The sequence below is a fragment of the Echeneis naucrates genome, chromosome 4 (assembly GCF_900963305.1).
Source record: "Echeneis naucrates chromosome 4, fEcheNa1.1, whole genome shotgun sequence".
Taxonomy (NCBI): domain Eukaryota; kingdom Metazoa; phylum Chordata; class Actinopteri; order Carangiformes; family Echeneidae; genus Echeneis; species Echeneis naucrates.
The window spans coordinates 18,627,958-18,638,408 of NC_042514.1; the positions used below are offsets into that span (position 1 = coordinate 18,627,958).

Consider the following 10,451-nt stretch of genomic DNA (forward strand, 5'->3'; position numbering starts at 1 on the left):
GATCACATCTCTCCCGTGTTAGCTGCTTTTCATTGGCTGCCAGTAAAATATAGAGTAGAATTTAAAATCCTTCCGTTAACATATAAAGCTCTTAATGGCTGAGCTCCATCACGTCTCAGAGAGCTCATAGTTCCTTACTGTCTTATTAGGCCACTCCACTCTCTAGGTGGAGGTTAACTTGTGGTTCCTAGAGTCTTCAAGAAGAAATCTGGAGGCGGCTCTTTCAGTTAACAGGCTCCTCTTCCATGGAACCAACTTCCAGTATCGTTTTGGGGGGCGGACTCTTACGCAAATTTCAAGATCAGGCTGAAAACTTTCTTATATGACAGAGCTTATAGTTAAAAAGTTAAAGTCCTCTACTCTTTAGCTATGCTACTATAGGCCTAGGCTGCTGGGGGAAGGACTGAGCTTCTCTCTCTCTCTCTCTCTCTCTCTCTCTCTCCCTGTTTCTCCCAGTTCTAAGCATTTGTACTGCATTTACTAACCATGTTTTCCCGAAGTCTGTCTCTCCCAGCTCCCCTCCTCACTCCCTGTCCTCATCCTGCAAGTGGTGACTCATCGCCATACCATGTTCCTGCAAGGCCTAGACCTCTAGACCTGCTCTTCATGTAAAGTACCTTTATGTCACTTTGTTATGATTTGGCGCAATACAAAGACCTGCCCCTCATGTAATTTTACTACGAAAATTGAAGCAGCTGAGAATGCAAGGCAAGAACCAAAAACATCGCTAAAGCCAATTTTTCTAATTGAATTAAGAGGTATGCCTTAACTAAAAAGAGATGCTGATTTATTTCCAATTGACAGCAAACATGTTTCCACCCAGTTTCGAACTGGGGACCTTTTGCGTGTTAGGCGAACGTGATGACCACTACACTACGGAAACCTGCACGGGTCACTGGCTTCCCCTTGACGATGAAATGCCAGCGTTACTCCAGCAATTACACAAACAAACAGCTGAGGCCAATTCTCTAAACTAAATCAGAGGTAGCAATAACCAAACACACAGGTCCGGCTTGTGTAGAGCCGACAGCAAATCTGTTTCTGCCCAGGTTCGAACTGGGGATCTTTCGCGTGTAAGGCGAACGTGATGACAACTACACTACAGAAACCTGAGCACAAGCTGCTCTGCCCCTTCTGTCAGGTTTAAACCACCTAGAACATGATGAAACAGGGAAGAAAGACAAAGGACAACAGCGCTCATTTTTACTTGCAAGGAGAACAGACAGAGATATGTTCAGTTACATTCTCTAACTGCTCTGACGTATCTCTTCCGTTCTCCCCTCTTTATTTCCTTAGGGTGGTCCCTAGTTTGTATGATCTCAAGTCCTGTAAGAAAAACACAAGTTTCTGCATTCCTGCAGGGTTAGTAAAAGTACAAAAGATACTCATGAGAAGTCTTGAAGTAAAGTATCAGCTGATCTCTCTACCTTTGTAAAGAAACACATAAAGTTCTGTTTCTGCCCAGTTTCGAACTGTGGACCTTTCGCTTGTGAGGCTAACGTGATGACCACAACACTACAGAAACCAGCACAGGCGAGCCCTTTCCCCTTGATGATGAAATGCCATCGCTAATACGAAAATTGAAGCAACTGAGAATTCAAGGCAGGAACCAAAAACATCGCGAAAGCCAATTCTCTAATTGAATTAAGAGGTATGCAGTAACTAAAAAGAAATGCTGCTCTGTTTCCAGCTGACAGCAAACATGTTTCCGCTCAGTTTCGAACTGGGGACCTTTCACCACAGAGAAATGCTATCTAATCATAATCAGCCTGGATGGCATTATGTTGGCTTCCAGCTCCACTGTTAGAAACCTTGGTGGAACCTTTGACCAGGACATGTCCTTTGTCCCTCACATAAAAGAAGTCAGTAGGGCAGCTTTGTTCCACCTGAGAAACATCAGGAAAATCAGAGACATCCTCTCTCAGGATGATGCAGAAAAACTCGTCCATGCATTTGTAACTTTCAGGCTGGACTACTGTAACTCGTTACTATCTAGATGTCCAAACAAATCTCTGAAAGGCCTCTAGACCTGCTCTTCATGTAAAGTACCTTTATGTCACGTTGTTATGATTTGGCGCAATACAAAGACCTGCCCCTCATGTAATTTTACTACGAAAATTGAAGCAGCTGAGAATGCAAGGCAAGAACCAAAAACATCGCTAAAGCCAATTTTTCAAATTGAATTAAGAGTTATGCCTTAACTAAAAAGAGATGCTGATTTATTTCCAATTGACAGCAAACATGTTTCCGCCCAGTTTCGAACTGGGGACCTTTCGCGTGTTAGGCGAACGTGATGACCACTACACTACAGAAACCTGCACTGGTCACTGCCTTCCCCTTGACAATGAAATGCCATCGTTACTACAGCAATTACACAAACAGCTGAAGCCAATTCTCTAATCTAAATCAGAGGTAGCAATAACCAAACACACAGGTCCGGCTTGTGTAGAGCCGACAGCAAATCTGTTTCTGCCCAGGTTCTGCCCTAGTTTGTATGATCTCAAGTCCTGTAAGAAAAACACAAGTTTCTGCATTCCTGCAGGGTTAGTAAAAGTACAAAAGATACTCATGAGAAGTCTTGAAGTAAAGTATCAGCTGATCTCTCTACCTTTGTAAAGAAACACATAAAGTTCTGTTTCTGCCCAGTTTCGAACTGTGGACCTACATCCTGAAGCCTGGGCCAGAGTTGTCTGCCTGTTTGGAAATGGCGCCATGACCCCAGGATCCACCCCTAGGGTATGGTTCTGAGTTTGAAGAGGAGGGCATTTGCTAGACGCCAGCGCCCTCATCAGGGTTCCCCAATGACGTCACACAGGTAATAAAGAAGCTCTCTTGCATTTTTTCCATATTAAGAGCCAACAGCAAATCTGTTTCTGCCCAGGTTCGAACTGGGGACCTTTCGCGTGTGAGGCGAACGTGATGACCACTACACTACAGAAACCTGCCACGGGCACGCCCTTCCCATTGACGATAAAATGCCATCGTTACTTCAAATATTGAAGTCGCTGAGAATGTAAGCAACGCATCAAAAACATCGCGAAAGCAAATGCTCTAATCGAATTAAGAGGTATGCCTTCACTTCGCTACTTGGACCAATCCTCTTTACGCTTCATCTGCTTCCTCTAGGCAACATTATCATGACATCAGACATGTCTTGAACACATACAAGTCTGGATGACCCATAATTTTTTTACTCCTTAATTCTGACAAAACTGACATGCCATTGTTACTACAAACATTACAGAAAGTGAGAATGCAAGTGATGCACCAAAAGCATAGTTGAAGCCAATTCTCCAAACTAATTCTGAGGTAGGCCTGACCTAATACACACATCCTACTCTCCTGCATTAATTCCATAATCAGAGTCCACAACAAATCTGGGTAGTTTTCCAACCCAGCGCTGGTTAAATAGTGGACCGACTAAACGTTGGGTTAACTTCACCAAACAAACTGGGTCTGTTCATTCAACCCAGGAAGATGGGTTGTTAAAATATCCCTAATATGGCTTATATTGACTATAATACTGGATTAATTTCACCCCACTAATGGGATGTTATTATTGTTTTGTTGCTCCACCAGCAACAAAATTATCAAAATTGAAAAATTATCAAAAAAAGTATAGATTTCTCTGGCACAACTGATGGTCATCAGTTTAACTACACATGATCATACTCACACCAGGTCTAGCATTTTCTTGTACATCTTATTGACTATCTGACCTCTCTGCCTTTGTTAAGAAAGAAAAAAATTAAGTTCTGTTTTTGCCCAGTTTCGAACTGGGGACCTTTCGCGTATTAGGCGAACGTGATGACCACTATACTACAGAAACCTGCACAGGCCGGCCCCTTCCCCTTGATGATGAAAAGCCATCGTTACTACGAAAATTTAAGCAACTGAGAATGCAAGGCAAGAACCAAAAACATCGCGAAAGCCAATTCTCTAATTGAATTAAGAGGTATGCAGTAACTAAAAAGAAATGCTGCTCTGTTTCCAGCTGACAGCAAACATGTTTCCGCCCAGTTTCGAACTGGGGACCTTTCACCACAGAGAAATGCTATCTAATCATAATCAGCCTGGATGGCATTATGTTGGCTTCCAGCTCCACTGTTAGAAACCTTGGTGGAACCTTTGACCAGGACATGTCCTTTGTCCCTCACATAAAAGAAGTCAGTAGGGCAGCTTTGTTCCACCTGAGAAACATCAGGAAAATCAGAGACATCCTCTCTCAGGATGATGCAGAAAAACTCGTCCATGCATTTTAACTTTCAGGCTGGACTACTGTAACTCGTTACTATCTAGATGTCCAAACAAATCTCTGAAAGGCCTCTAGACCTGCTCTTCATGTAAAGTACCTTTATGTCACGTTGTTATGATTTGGCGCAATACAAAGACCTGCTCCTCATGTAATTTTACTACGAAAATTGAAGCAGCTGAGAATGCAAGGCAAGAACCAAAAACATCGCTAAAGGCAATTCTTTAATCGAATAAAGAGGTATGCATTAACTGGAAAAAAGACGCTGATTTATTTCCAGCTGACAGCAAAGATGTTTCCGCCCAGTTTCGAACTGGGGACCTTTCACGTGTTAGGCGAACGTGATGACCACTACATTACTGAAAACTGAATGCAAGCGGCTCCGCCCCTTCCAATCTAATGATTTCTGACGTGAACAGGTACTTACATAAAAGCTGCATTTGCTCTTCCAGTTGCATCACCGAAATTTGGTCTTCCTTAGAATAGATGCAGATACTGGCAGGTATATTCAATAAAAGTCTTGAAGTTAAGCTTCAGCTGACCTCTGACCTCTCTGCCTTTGTTGAAAAAGAATTACAGAAAATACTGTTCCTGCCCAGTTTCGAACTGGGGACCTTCCGCGTGTGAGGCGAACGTGATGACCACTACACTACAGAAACTTGTACAGGACACCCTCTTCCCCTTGATGATGAAATGCCATCGTTAATACGAAAATTGAAGCAACTGAGAATGCAAGGCAGGAACCAAAAACATCTGTTTCCAGCTGACAGCAAACATGTTTCCGCCCAGTTTCGAACTGGGGACCTTTCCCGTGTTAGGCGAACGTGATGACCACTACACTACGGAAACCCGCAGAGGTTACCTCCTTCCGCTTATCAAGAAATGCCATCGTTACTACTGTTGTGATGGCCTCCCACGTGCTCTGAAAAGAACAATAGAGAGGCCTCCATCCTGAAGCCTGGGCCAGAGTTGTCTGCCTGTTTGGAAATGGCGCCATGACCCCAGGATCCACCCCTAGGGTGTGGTTCTGAGTTTGAACAGGAGGGCATTTGCTAGACACCAGCGCCCTCAGCAGGGATCCCCGATGACGTCACACAGGTAATAAAGACACTCCATGGCTCTTGATCTTCGCTTTTTCCCAGTGCCCCGGTTGTGGGAGAGAGCTTTCCCAGCTTTTGTCTGGACCTCTCCAATGATATTCTAATTGCTTCAGACAATGGATCAGCCTCCATACTTCTCCTTTTGGATCTTAGTGCTGCTTTCGACACCATAGATCATAATATTTTACTACAGAGACTGGAACATGAAATTGGGATTAAAGGAACTGCAATAAGGTGGTTCAAATCCTATTTATCAGATAGACATCAGTTTGTTCATGTTCACAACAGCTCCTCCTCATGCAATGCAGTCAGTTATGGAGTCCCACAGGTTTGGGTACTTGGACCAATCGTCTTTACGCTTCATCTAGGCACCAAATGCCATCTTTACTACCGCAATTACACAATGAATTGACCAAACAAACAGCTGAAGCCAACATTTTCTTTTCTAATTCAGAGGTAGCACTTACCAAATACACAGGTCATACTCGCTCCACGGCTCTCGATCTTCGCTGTTTCCCAGTGCCCCGGTTGTGGGAGAGAGCTGTTCCAGCTTTCGTCTGGACCTCTGATTGTTGCATCACCGAAATTTGCTCTTCCTGCTAATAGACGCAGATACTGGCAGGTCTACTCACGAGAAGTCTTGAAGTGAAGCATCAGCTGATCTCGGACCTCTCTGCCGTTGTTGAAAAAGAATAACTGAAAAAACAGTTTCTGCCCAGTTTCGAACTGGGGACCTTTCGCGTGTGAGGCGAACGTGATGACCACTACACTACAGAAACCTGCACAGGCCAGCCCCTTCCCCTTGATGATGAAATGCCATCGTTAATATGAAAATTGAAGCAACTGAGAATGCAAGGCAGGAACCAAAAACATCTGTTTCCAGTTGACAGCAAACATGTTTCCGCCCAGTTTCGAACTGGGGACCTTTCGCGTGTTAGGCGAACGTGATGACCACTACACTACGGAAACCCGCACAGATCACCTCCTTCCGCTTATCAAGAAATGCCATCATTACCACTGTTGCGATAGCCTCCCACGTGCTCTGAAAAGAACAATCGAGAATCCTACATCCTGAAGCCTGGGCCAGAGTTGTCTACCTGTTTGAAAATGGCGCCATGACCCCAGGATCCACCCCTAGGGTATGGTTTTGAGTTTGAACAGGAGGGCATTTGCCAAACGCCAGCGCCCTCAGCAGGGATCCCCAATGACGTCACACAGGTAATAAAAACGCTTCATGGCTCTTGATCTTCGCTTTTTCCCAGTGCCCCAGTTGTGGTAGAGAGCTGTCCCAGCTTTCGAGTAGCAGCAGCGGTGTCCCTGACACCAGAACAATTGCAGTGGTATCAGATGTCGGAAGAGGCCGTCCCACAAGTGTCTCTGGCTTTACATCCTAAACATCAGGTTAAAGAATTGGGTGGGATGGTAAAACTAGCATTAGCACAGGATGATTGGGTTATCACGGACATTCGCGGAGTACTTTATTCGGCTAGAGCCAACATATACTCAATTCAAGTAGAAGCCGTAGATAGCTCAGTTCTGGAGGAGGCCCAGGTCTCCCGGTTTCAGGGTCTATCATTGACTCTCTACCAGAGTCCCTATGGGCGCAGGGCCCAACAGAAGTGCGACTGGTGCAATGTGAACCATTAACTTTTGAGGTGAACACCTCTGATCCAGTGTGGATCAATCAGTACCCCCACAAGCCCCAAGCAGAGGAGGGCATCGCAGACACCATTCAGGGCCTCATATCACAGGGCGTATGATCTCTGACCTCTCTGCCGTTGTTGAAAAAGAATAACTGAAAACACAGTTTCTGCCCAGTTTCGAACTGGGGACCTTTCGCGTGTGAGGCGAACGTGATGACCACTACACTACAGAAACACGTACAGGACACCCTCTTCCCCTTGATGATGAAATGCCATCGTTACTACTGTTGTGATCGCCTCCCACATGCTCTGAAAAGAACAATAGAGAGGCCTACATCCTGAAGCCTGGGCCAGAGTTGTCTGCCTGTTTGAAAATGGCGCCGTGACCCCAGGATCCACCAGTTTGAGAGAGAGCAAGAAAGACCTTACAAGGTTGTATGAGCAACACCGACGGCTGTCCAGGTGGAAGGAAGCAAGACTTGGTATCACCTAAATCACTGCACCAAAAAGGTTCCGAAAGACAAAAAGGGCATTATAAAACTGAGAGAGAACGATGAGGAGAATGACTGTGTGGTGCAAACTAGTGACAAGCACTCTCTTGTTAATGTCACTAGGCTGCCAAGTGTCCAAGCTCTCCTTAACTGCACAGGCTTCTCTCGATGCCCTGTTTCCTCCTATTTTTCTCACTGGTGCCATGCATTTCCCGAAGTCCTCTGCCTCTTCCAGCAGCCACACTGTTTCAGTTGGGGCAAGGAGGAAATTGTGCAGGATGCATGCTGCCATCACAAGCGTGTCCACGTGCAGTTCCCAGGCAATTTTGGAAGTTCCACTTCGCCCAGAAGCGTTGTGCTACCTCAATCATGTCTTTCCTTTTGCCCCACCTAAACCCGAGAAGGTCTGACTGAAATTCTTCTTTTTCTTTAATTATATAACATTATTGATTGTAATATCTTTACATTCTATGTGCAAAGTTCCAATGAGGTAATAGATCATTCTTGTGTCTGTGACACCAATGTTGTTTGTGTTTGTTTTGTATTTCGAAAAGCAACGTGAGCGCTGCTTTTGCAGAGGAGAGATCTTCTACAAAAGTGTCGGCATGTGCCTCTGTTGATCTGGCTCTGCCCACTGCATCAGTGTGACGGTCTGTTTCTCCCGCTCCAAGCCTATCTATAGCACAGACTGTTTCCGTAGCAGAGTCTGTACTGGGGCCGACTACATCTGGCGAGAGATACAGGCCCCACAGGTCCTGGAGCCCAAGAGAGAGGTGGGGGCTTGCACCAGCCCAAGAAGGAGCCACAGACAACAGCAGACCTCTGATTTGGAAGACCGTCTTTTATCAATTCTAGAAGAGCCAAATATGAAACCTGACAGTAAGCTCGATGAGTGTTATCACTTCTCACTGAGCCTCATCCCACAACTGGACCAAAACAGGAGGCGGCAGGCAATAATTGGCATTTTAACTTGCTGCATGACATAGAGAGCAGCACCGCTTCAATGCAGCAGTCAAGAAAGCAACAAAACTGCACCTGACCTCAATATCCCTCACACCCCGCTCCTTCCGATGACATGATTTCTGACATGCATCGGTGCTTTCATGAAAGCTGCGCTTGCCCTTATCGGTACATAACCAAAAACCTGATCTCTAAACTGACAGATGTAGATATTGGCCAGTAAATGAAGGAGGAATCTGGAAATGAAACATTACATGATCTCTGTTGCGTGTTAAGCGAACGTGATGACCACTACACTACGCAATCCTGCAAGGGTTATGCAATTCCCCTTCTGAAGAAATACCATCATTACTACGGAACGTCCAGAAAGCAAAAATGCAAGTGATGCAGCAAACACAGAGCTGAAGCCAATTCTCTACTCTAATGCAGAGGTAGTCCTTACCAAATACACAGATTCTGCTCTCCTGCATTTCCCCATAATCAAAGGCAACAGCCAATCTGTTTCTGCCCAGGTTCAAAATGAGGCTCTTTCACGTGTTAGGCAAACGTGATAACCACTACACTACGGAAACCTGCACAGGGTGTTCCTTTCTCCTTTGCGATGAAATGCCATCGTTACGACAGCAATTACAGAAGCTGAGGATGCAAGCAATGGACCAAACAAACAGCTGAAGCTAATTCTCCAATCTAAATCAGAGGTAGCTCTTACCAAATACACAAGTGTGGCTCTCCTGCATTTTTTTTTTCAATTTTTAGAGCCAACAGCAAATCTGTGCCTGCCCAGGTTCGAACTGGGGAGCTTTCACGTGTAAGGCGAACATGATGACCACTACACTACGGAAACCTGAACACAAGCTCCTCCGCCCCTTCTGTCAGGTTTAAGCCACCTAGAAAATTATTAAACTAGTTACAGGACGTTGCAGCTCTAAAGGGCGGGGAAATACACAGCTGCAACGTAGTAGATGAATAGATGCTTGTTGAATAATCATATTCACGTTACGCCTCTGAAACATGACACACGAACACTTTGAGGAGCTAGTTCATAACCAAAGTAATCTGGTTTCAGCCTCCTCCTGTTTTCATGTTCCTCTTCGAAGGTCGTTGCTTATCTTCCGGAGGTATGATCTCAGTTCCTGTAAGAAAAACACAAGTTTCTGCATTCCTGCAGGGTTAGTAAAAGTAGAGCAATACTGTGATAATCATTTTATGTATTTTTATTCTAACACCTTCCAATCTAATGATTTCTGACGTGAACGGGTACTTTCATAAAAGCTGCATTTATTCTTATTGTTGCATCACCGAAATTTGGTCTTCCTACGAATAGATGCAGATACTGTCAGGTATACTCATGAGAAGTCTTGAAGTGAAGCATCAGCTGACCACTGACCTCTCTGCATTCGTTGAAAAAAAAAAAAAACACAGAAAGTTGTGTTTTTGCCCAGTTTCGAAATGGGGACCTTTCACATGTGAGGCGAAAGTGATGACCACTACACTACAAAAAACTGCACAGGACACTCTCTTCCCCTTGATGATTAAATGCCATGGTTAATACGAAAATTGAAGCAGCTGAAAATGCAAGGAAAGAAGCCAATTCTCGAATTGAATTAAGAGGTATGCATTAACTAAAAACAGACGCTGATTTATTTCCGGCTGACAGCAAAGATGTTCCCATCCAATTTCAAACTGGGCACCTTTCGCACGTGAGGCGAACGTGATGACCACTACACTACGGAACCCTGGACCGGTTGCATCCTTCCGCTTATGAAGAAATGCCATCATTACTACTGTTGCGATCGCCTCCCACGTGCTCTGAAAAGAACAATAGAGAGGCCTACATCCTGAAGCCTTGGCCAGAGTTGTCGGCCTGTTTGGAAATGACGCCATGTCTCCAGGATCCACCCCTAGGGTGTGGTTCTGAGTTTGAAGAGGAAGGCATTTGCTAGACGCCAGCGCCCTCAGCAGGGATCCCCGATGACGTCACACAGGTAATAAAGACGCTCCATGG

General features: G+C 45.0%; 11 non-coding genes across 11 annotated transcripts; all 11 read right to left on the reverse strand.

Annotated features, from left to right (window-relative positions):
* Positions 1-810: 810 nt before the first annotated feature.
* On the reverse strand, positions 811-883 carry trnav-aac (transfer RNA valine (anticodon AAC)). The gene has a single exon. It is a non-coding gene; the product is annotated as a tRNA-Val (tRNA).
* Positions 884-1,036: 153 nt separating this feature from the next.
* trnav-uac (transfer RNA valine (anticodon UAC)) lies at positions 1,037-1,109 on the reverse strand. The gene has a single exon. It is a non-coding gene; the product is annotated as a tRNA-Val (tRNA).
* A 1,133-nt stretch (positions 1,110-2,242) lies between these two features.
* On the reverse strand, positions 2,243-2,315 carry trnav-aac (transfer RNA valine (anticodon AAC)). The gene has a single exon. It is a non-coding gene; the product is annotated as a tRNA-Val (tRNA).
* A 553-nt stretch (positions 2,316-2,868) lies between these two features.
* trnav-cac (transfer RNA valine (anticodon CAC)) lies at positions 2,869-2,941 on the reverse strand. The gene has a single exon. It is a non-coding gene; the product is annotated as a tRNA-Val (tRNA).
* Positions 2,942-3,756: 815 nt separating this feature from the next.
* Positions 3,757-3,829, reverse strand: trnai-aau (transfer RNA isoleucine (anticodon AAU)). Its single transcript has one exon. It is a non-coding gene; the product is annotated as a tRNA-Ile (tRNA).
* A 1,009-nt stretch (positions 3,830-4,838) lies between these two features.
* trnav-cac (transfer RNA valine (anticodon CAC)) lies at positions 4,839-4,911 on the reverse strand. Its single transcript has one exon. It is a non-coding gene; the product is annotated as a tRNA-Val (tRNA).
* Positions 4,912-5,028: 117 nt separating this feature from the next.
* trnav-aac (transfer RNA valine (anticodon AAC)) lies at positions 5,029-5,101 on the reverse strand. Its single transcript has one exon. It is a non-coding gene; the product is annotated as a tRNA-Val (tRNA).
* Positions 5,102-6,058: 957 nt separating this feature from the next.
* On the reverse strand, positions 6,059-6,131 carry trnav-cac (transfer RNA valine (anticodon CAC)). Its single transcript has one exon. It is a non-coding gene; the product is annotated as a tRNA-Val (tRNA).
* Positions 6,132-6,248: 117 nt separating this feature from the next.
* trnav-aac (transfer RNA valine (anticodon AAC)) lies at positions 6,249-6,321 on the reverse strand. The gene has a single exon. It is a non-coding gene; the product is annotated as a tRNA-Val (tRNA).
* Positions 6,322-7,157: 836 nt separating this feature from the next.
* On the reverse strand, positions 7,158-7,230 carry trnav-cac (transfer RNA valine (anticodon CAC)). Its single transcript has one exon. It is a non-coding gene; the product is annotated as a tRNA-Val (tRNA).
* A 1,987-nt stretch (positions 7,231-9,217) lies between these two features.
* On the reverse strand, positions 9,218-9,290 carry trnav-uac (transfer RNA valine (anticodon UAC)). Its single transcript has one exon. It is a non-coding gene; the product is annotated as a tRNA-Val (tRNA).
* Positions 9,291-10,451: the final 1,161 nt, after the last annotated feature.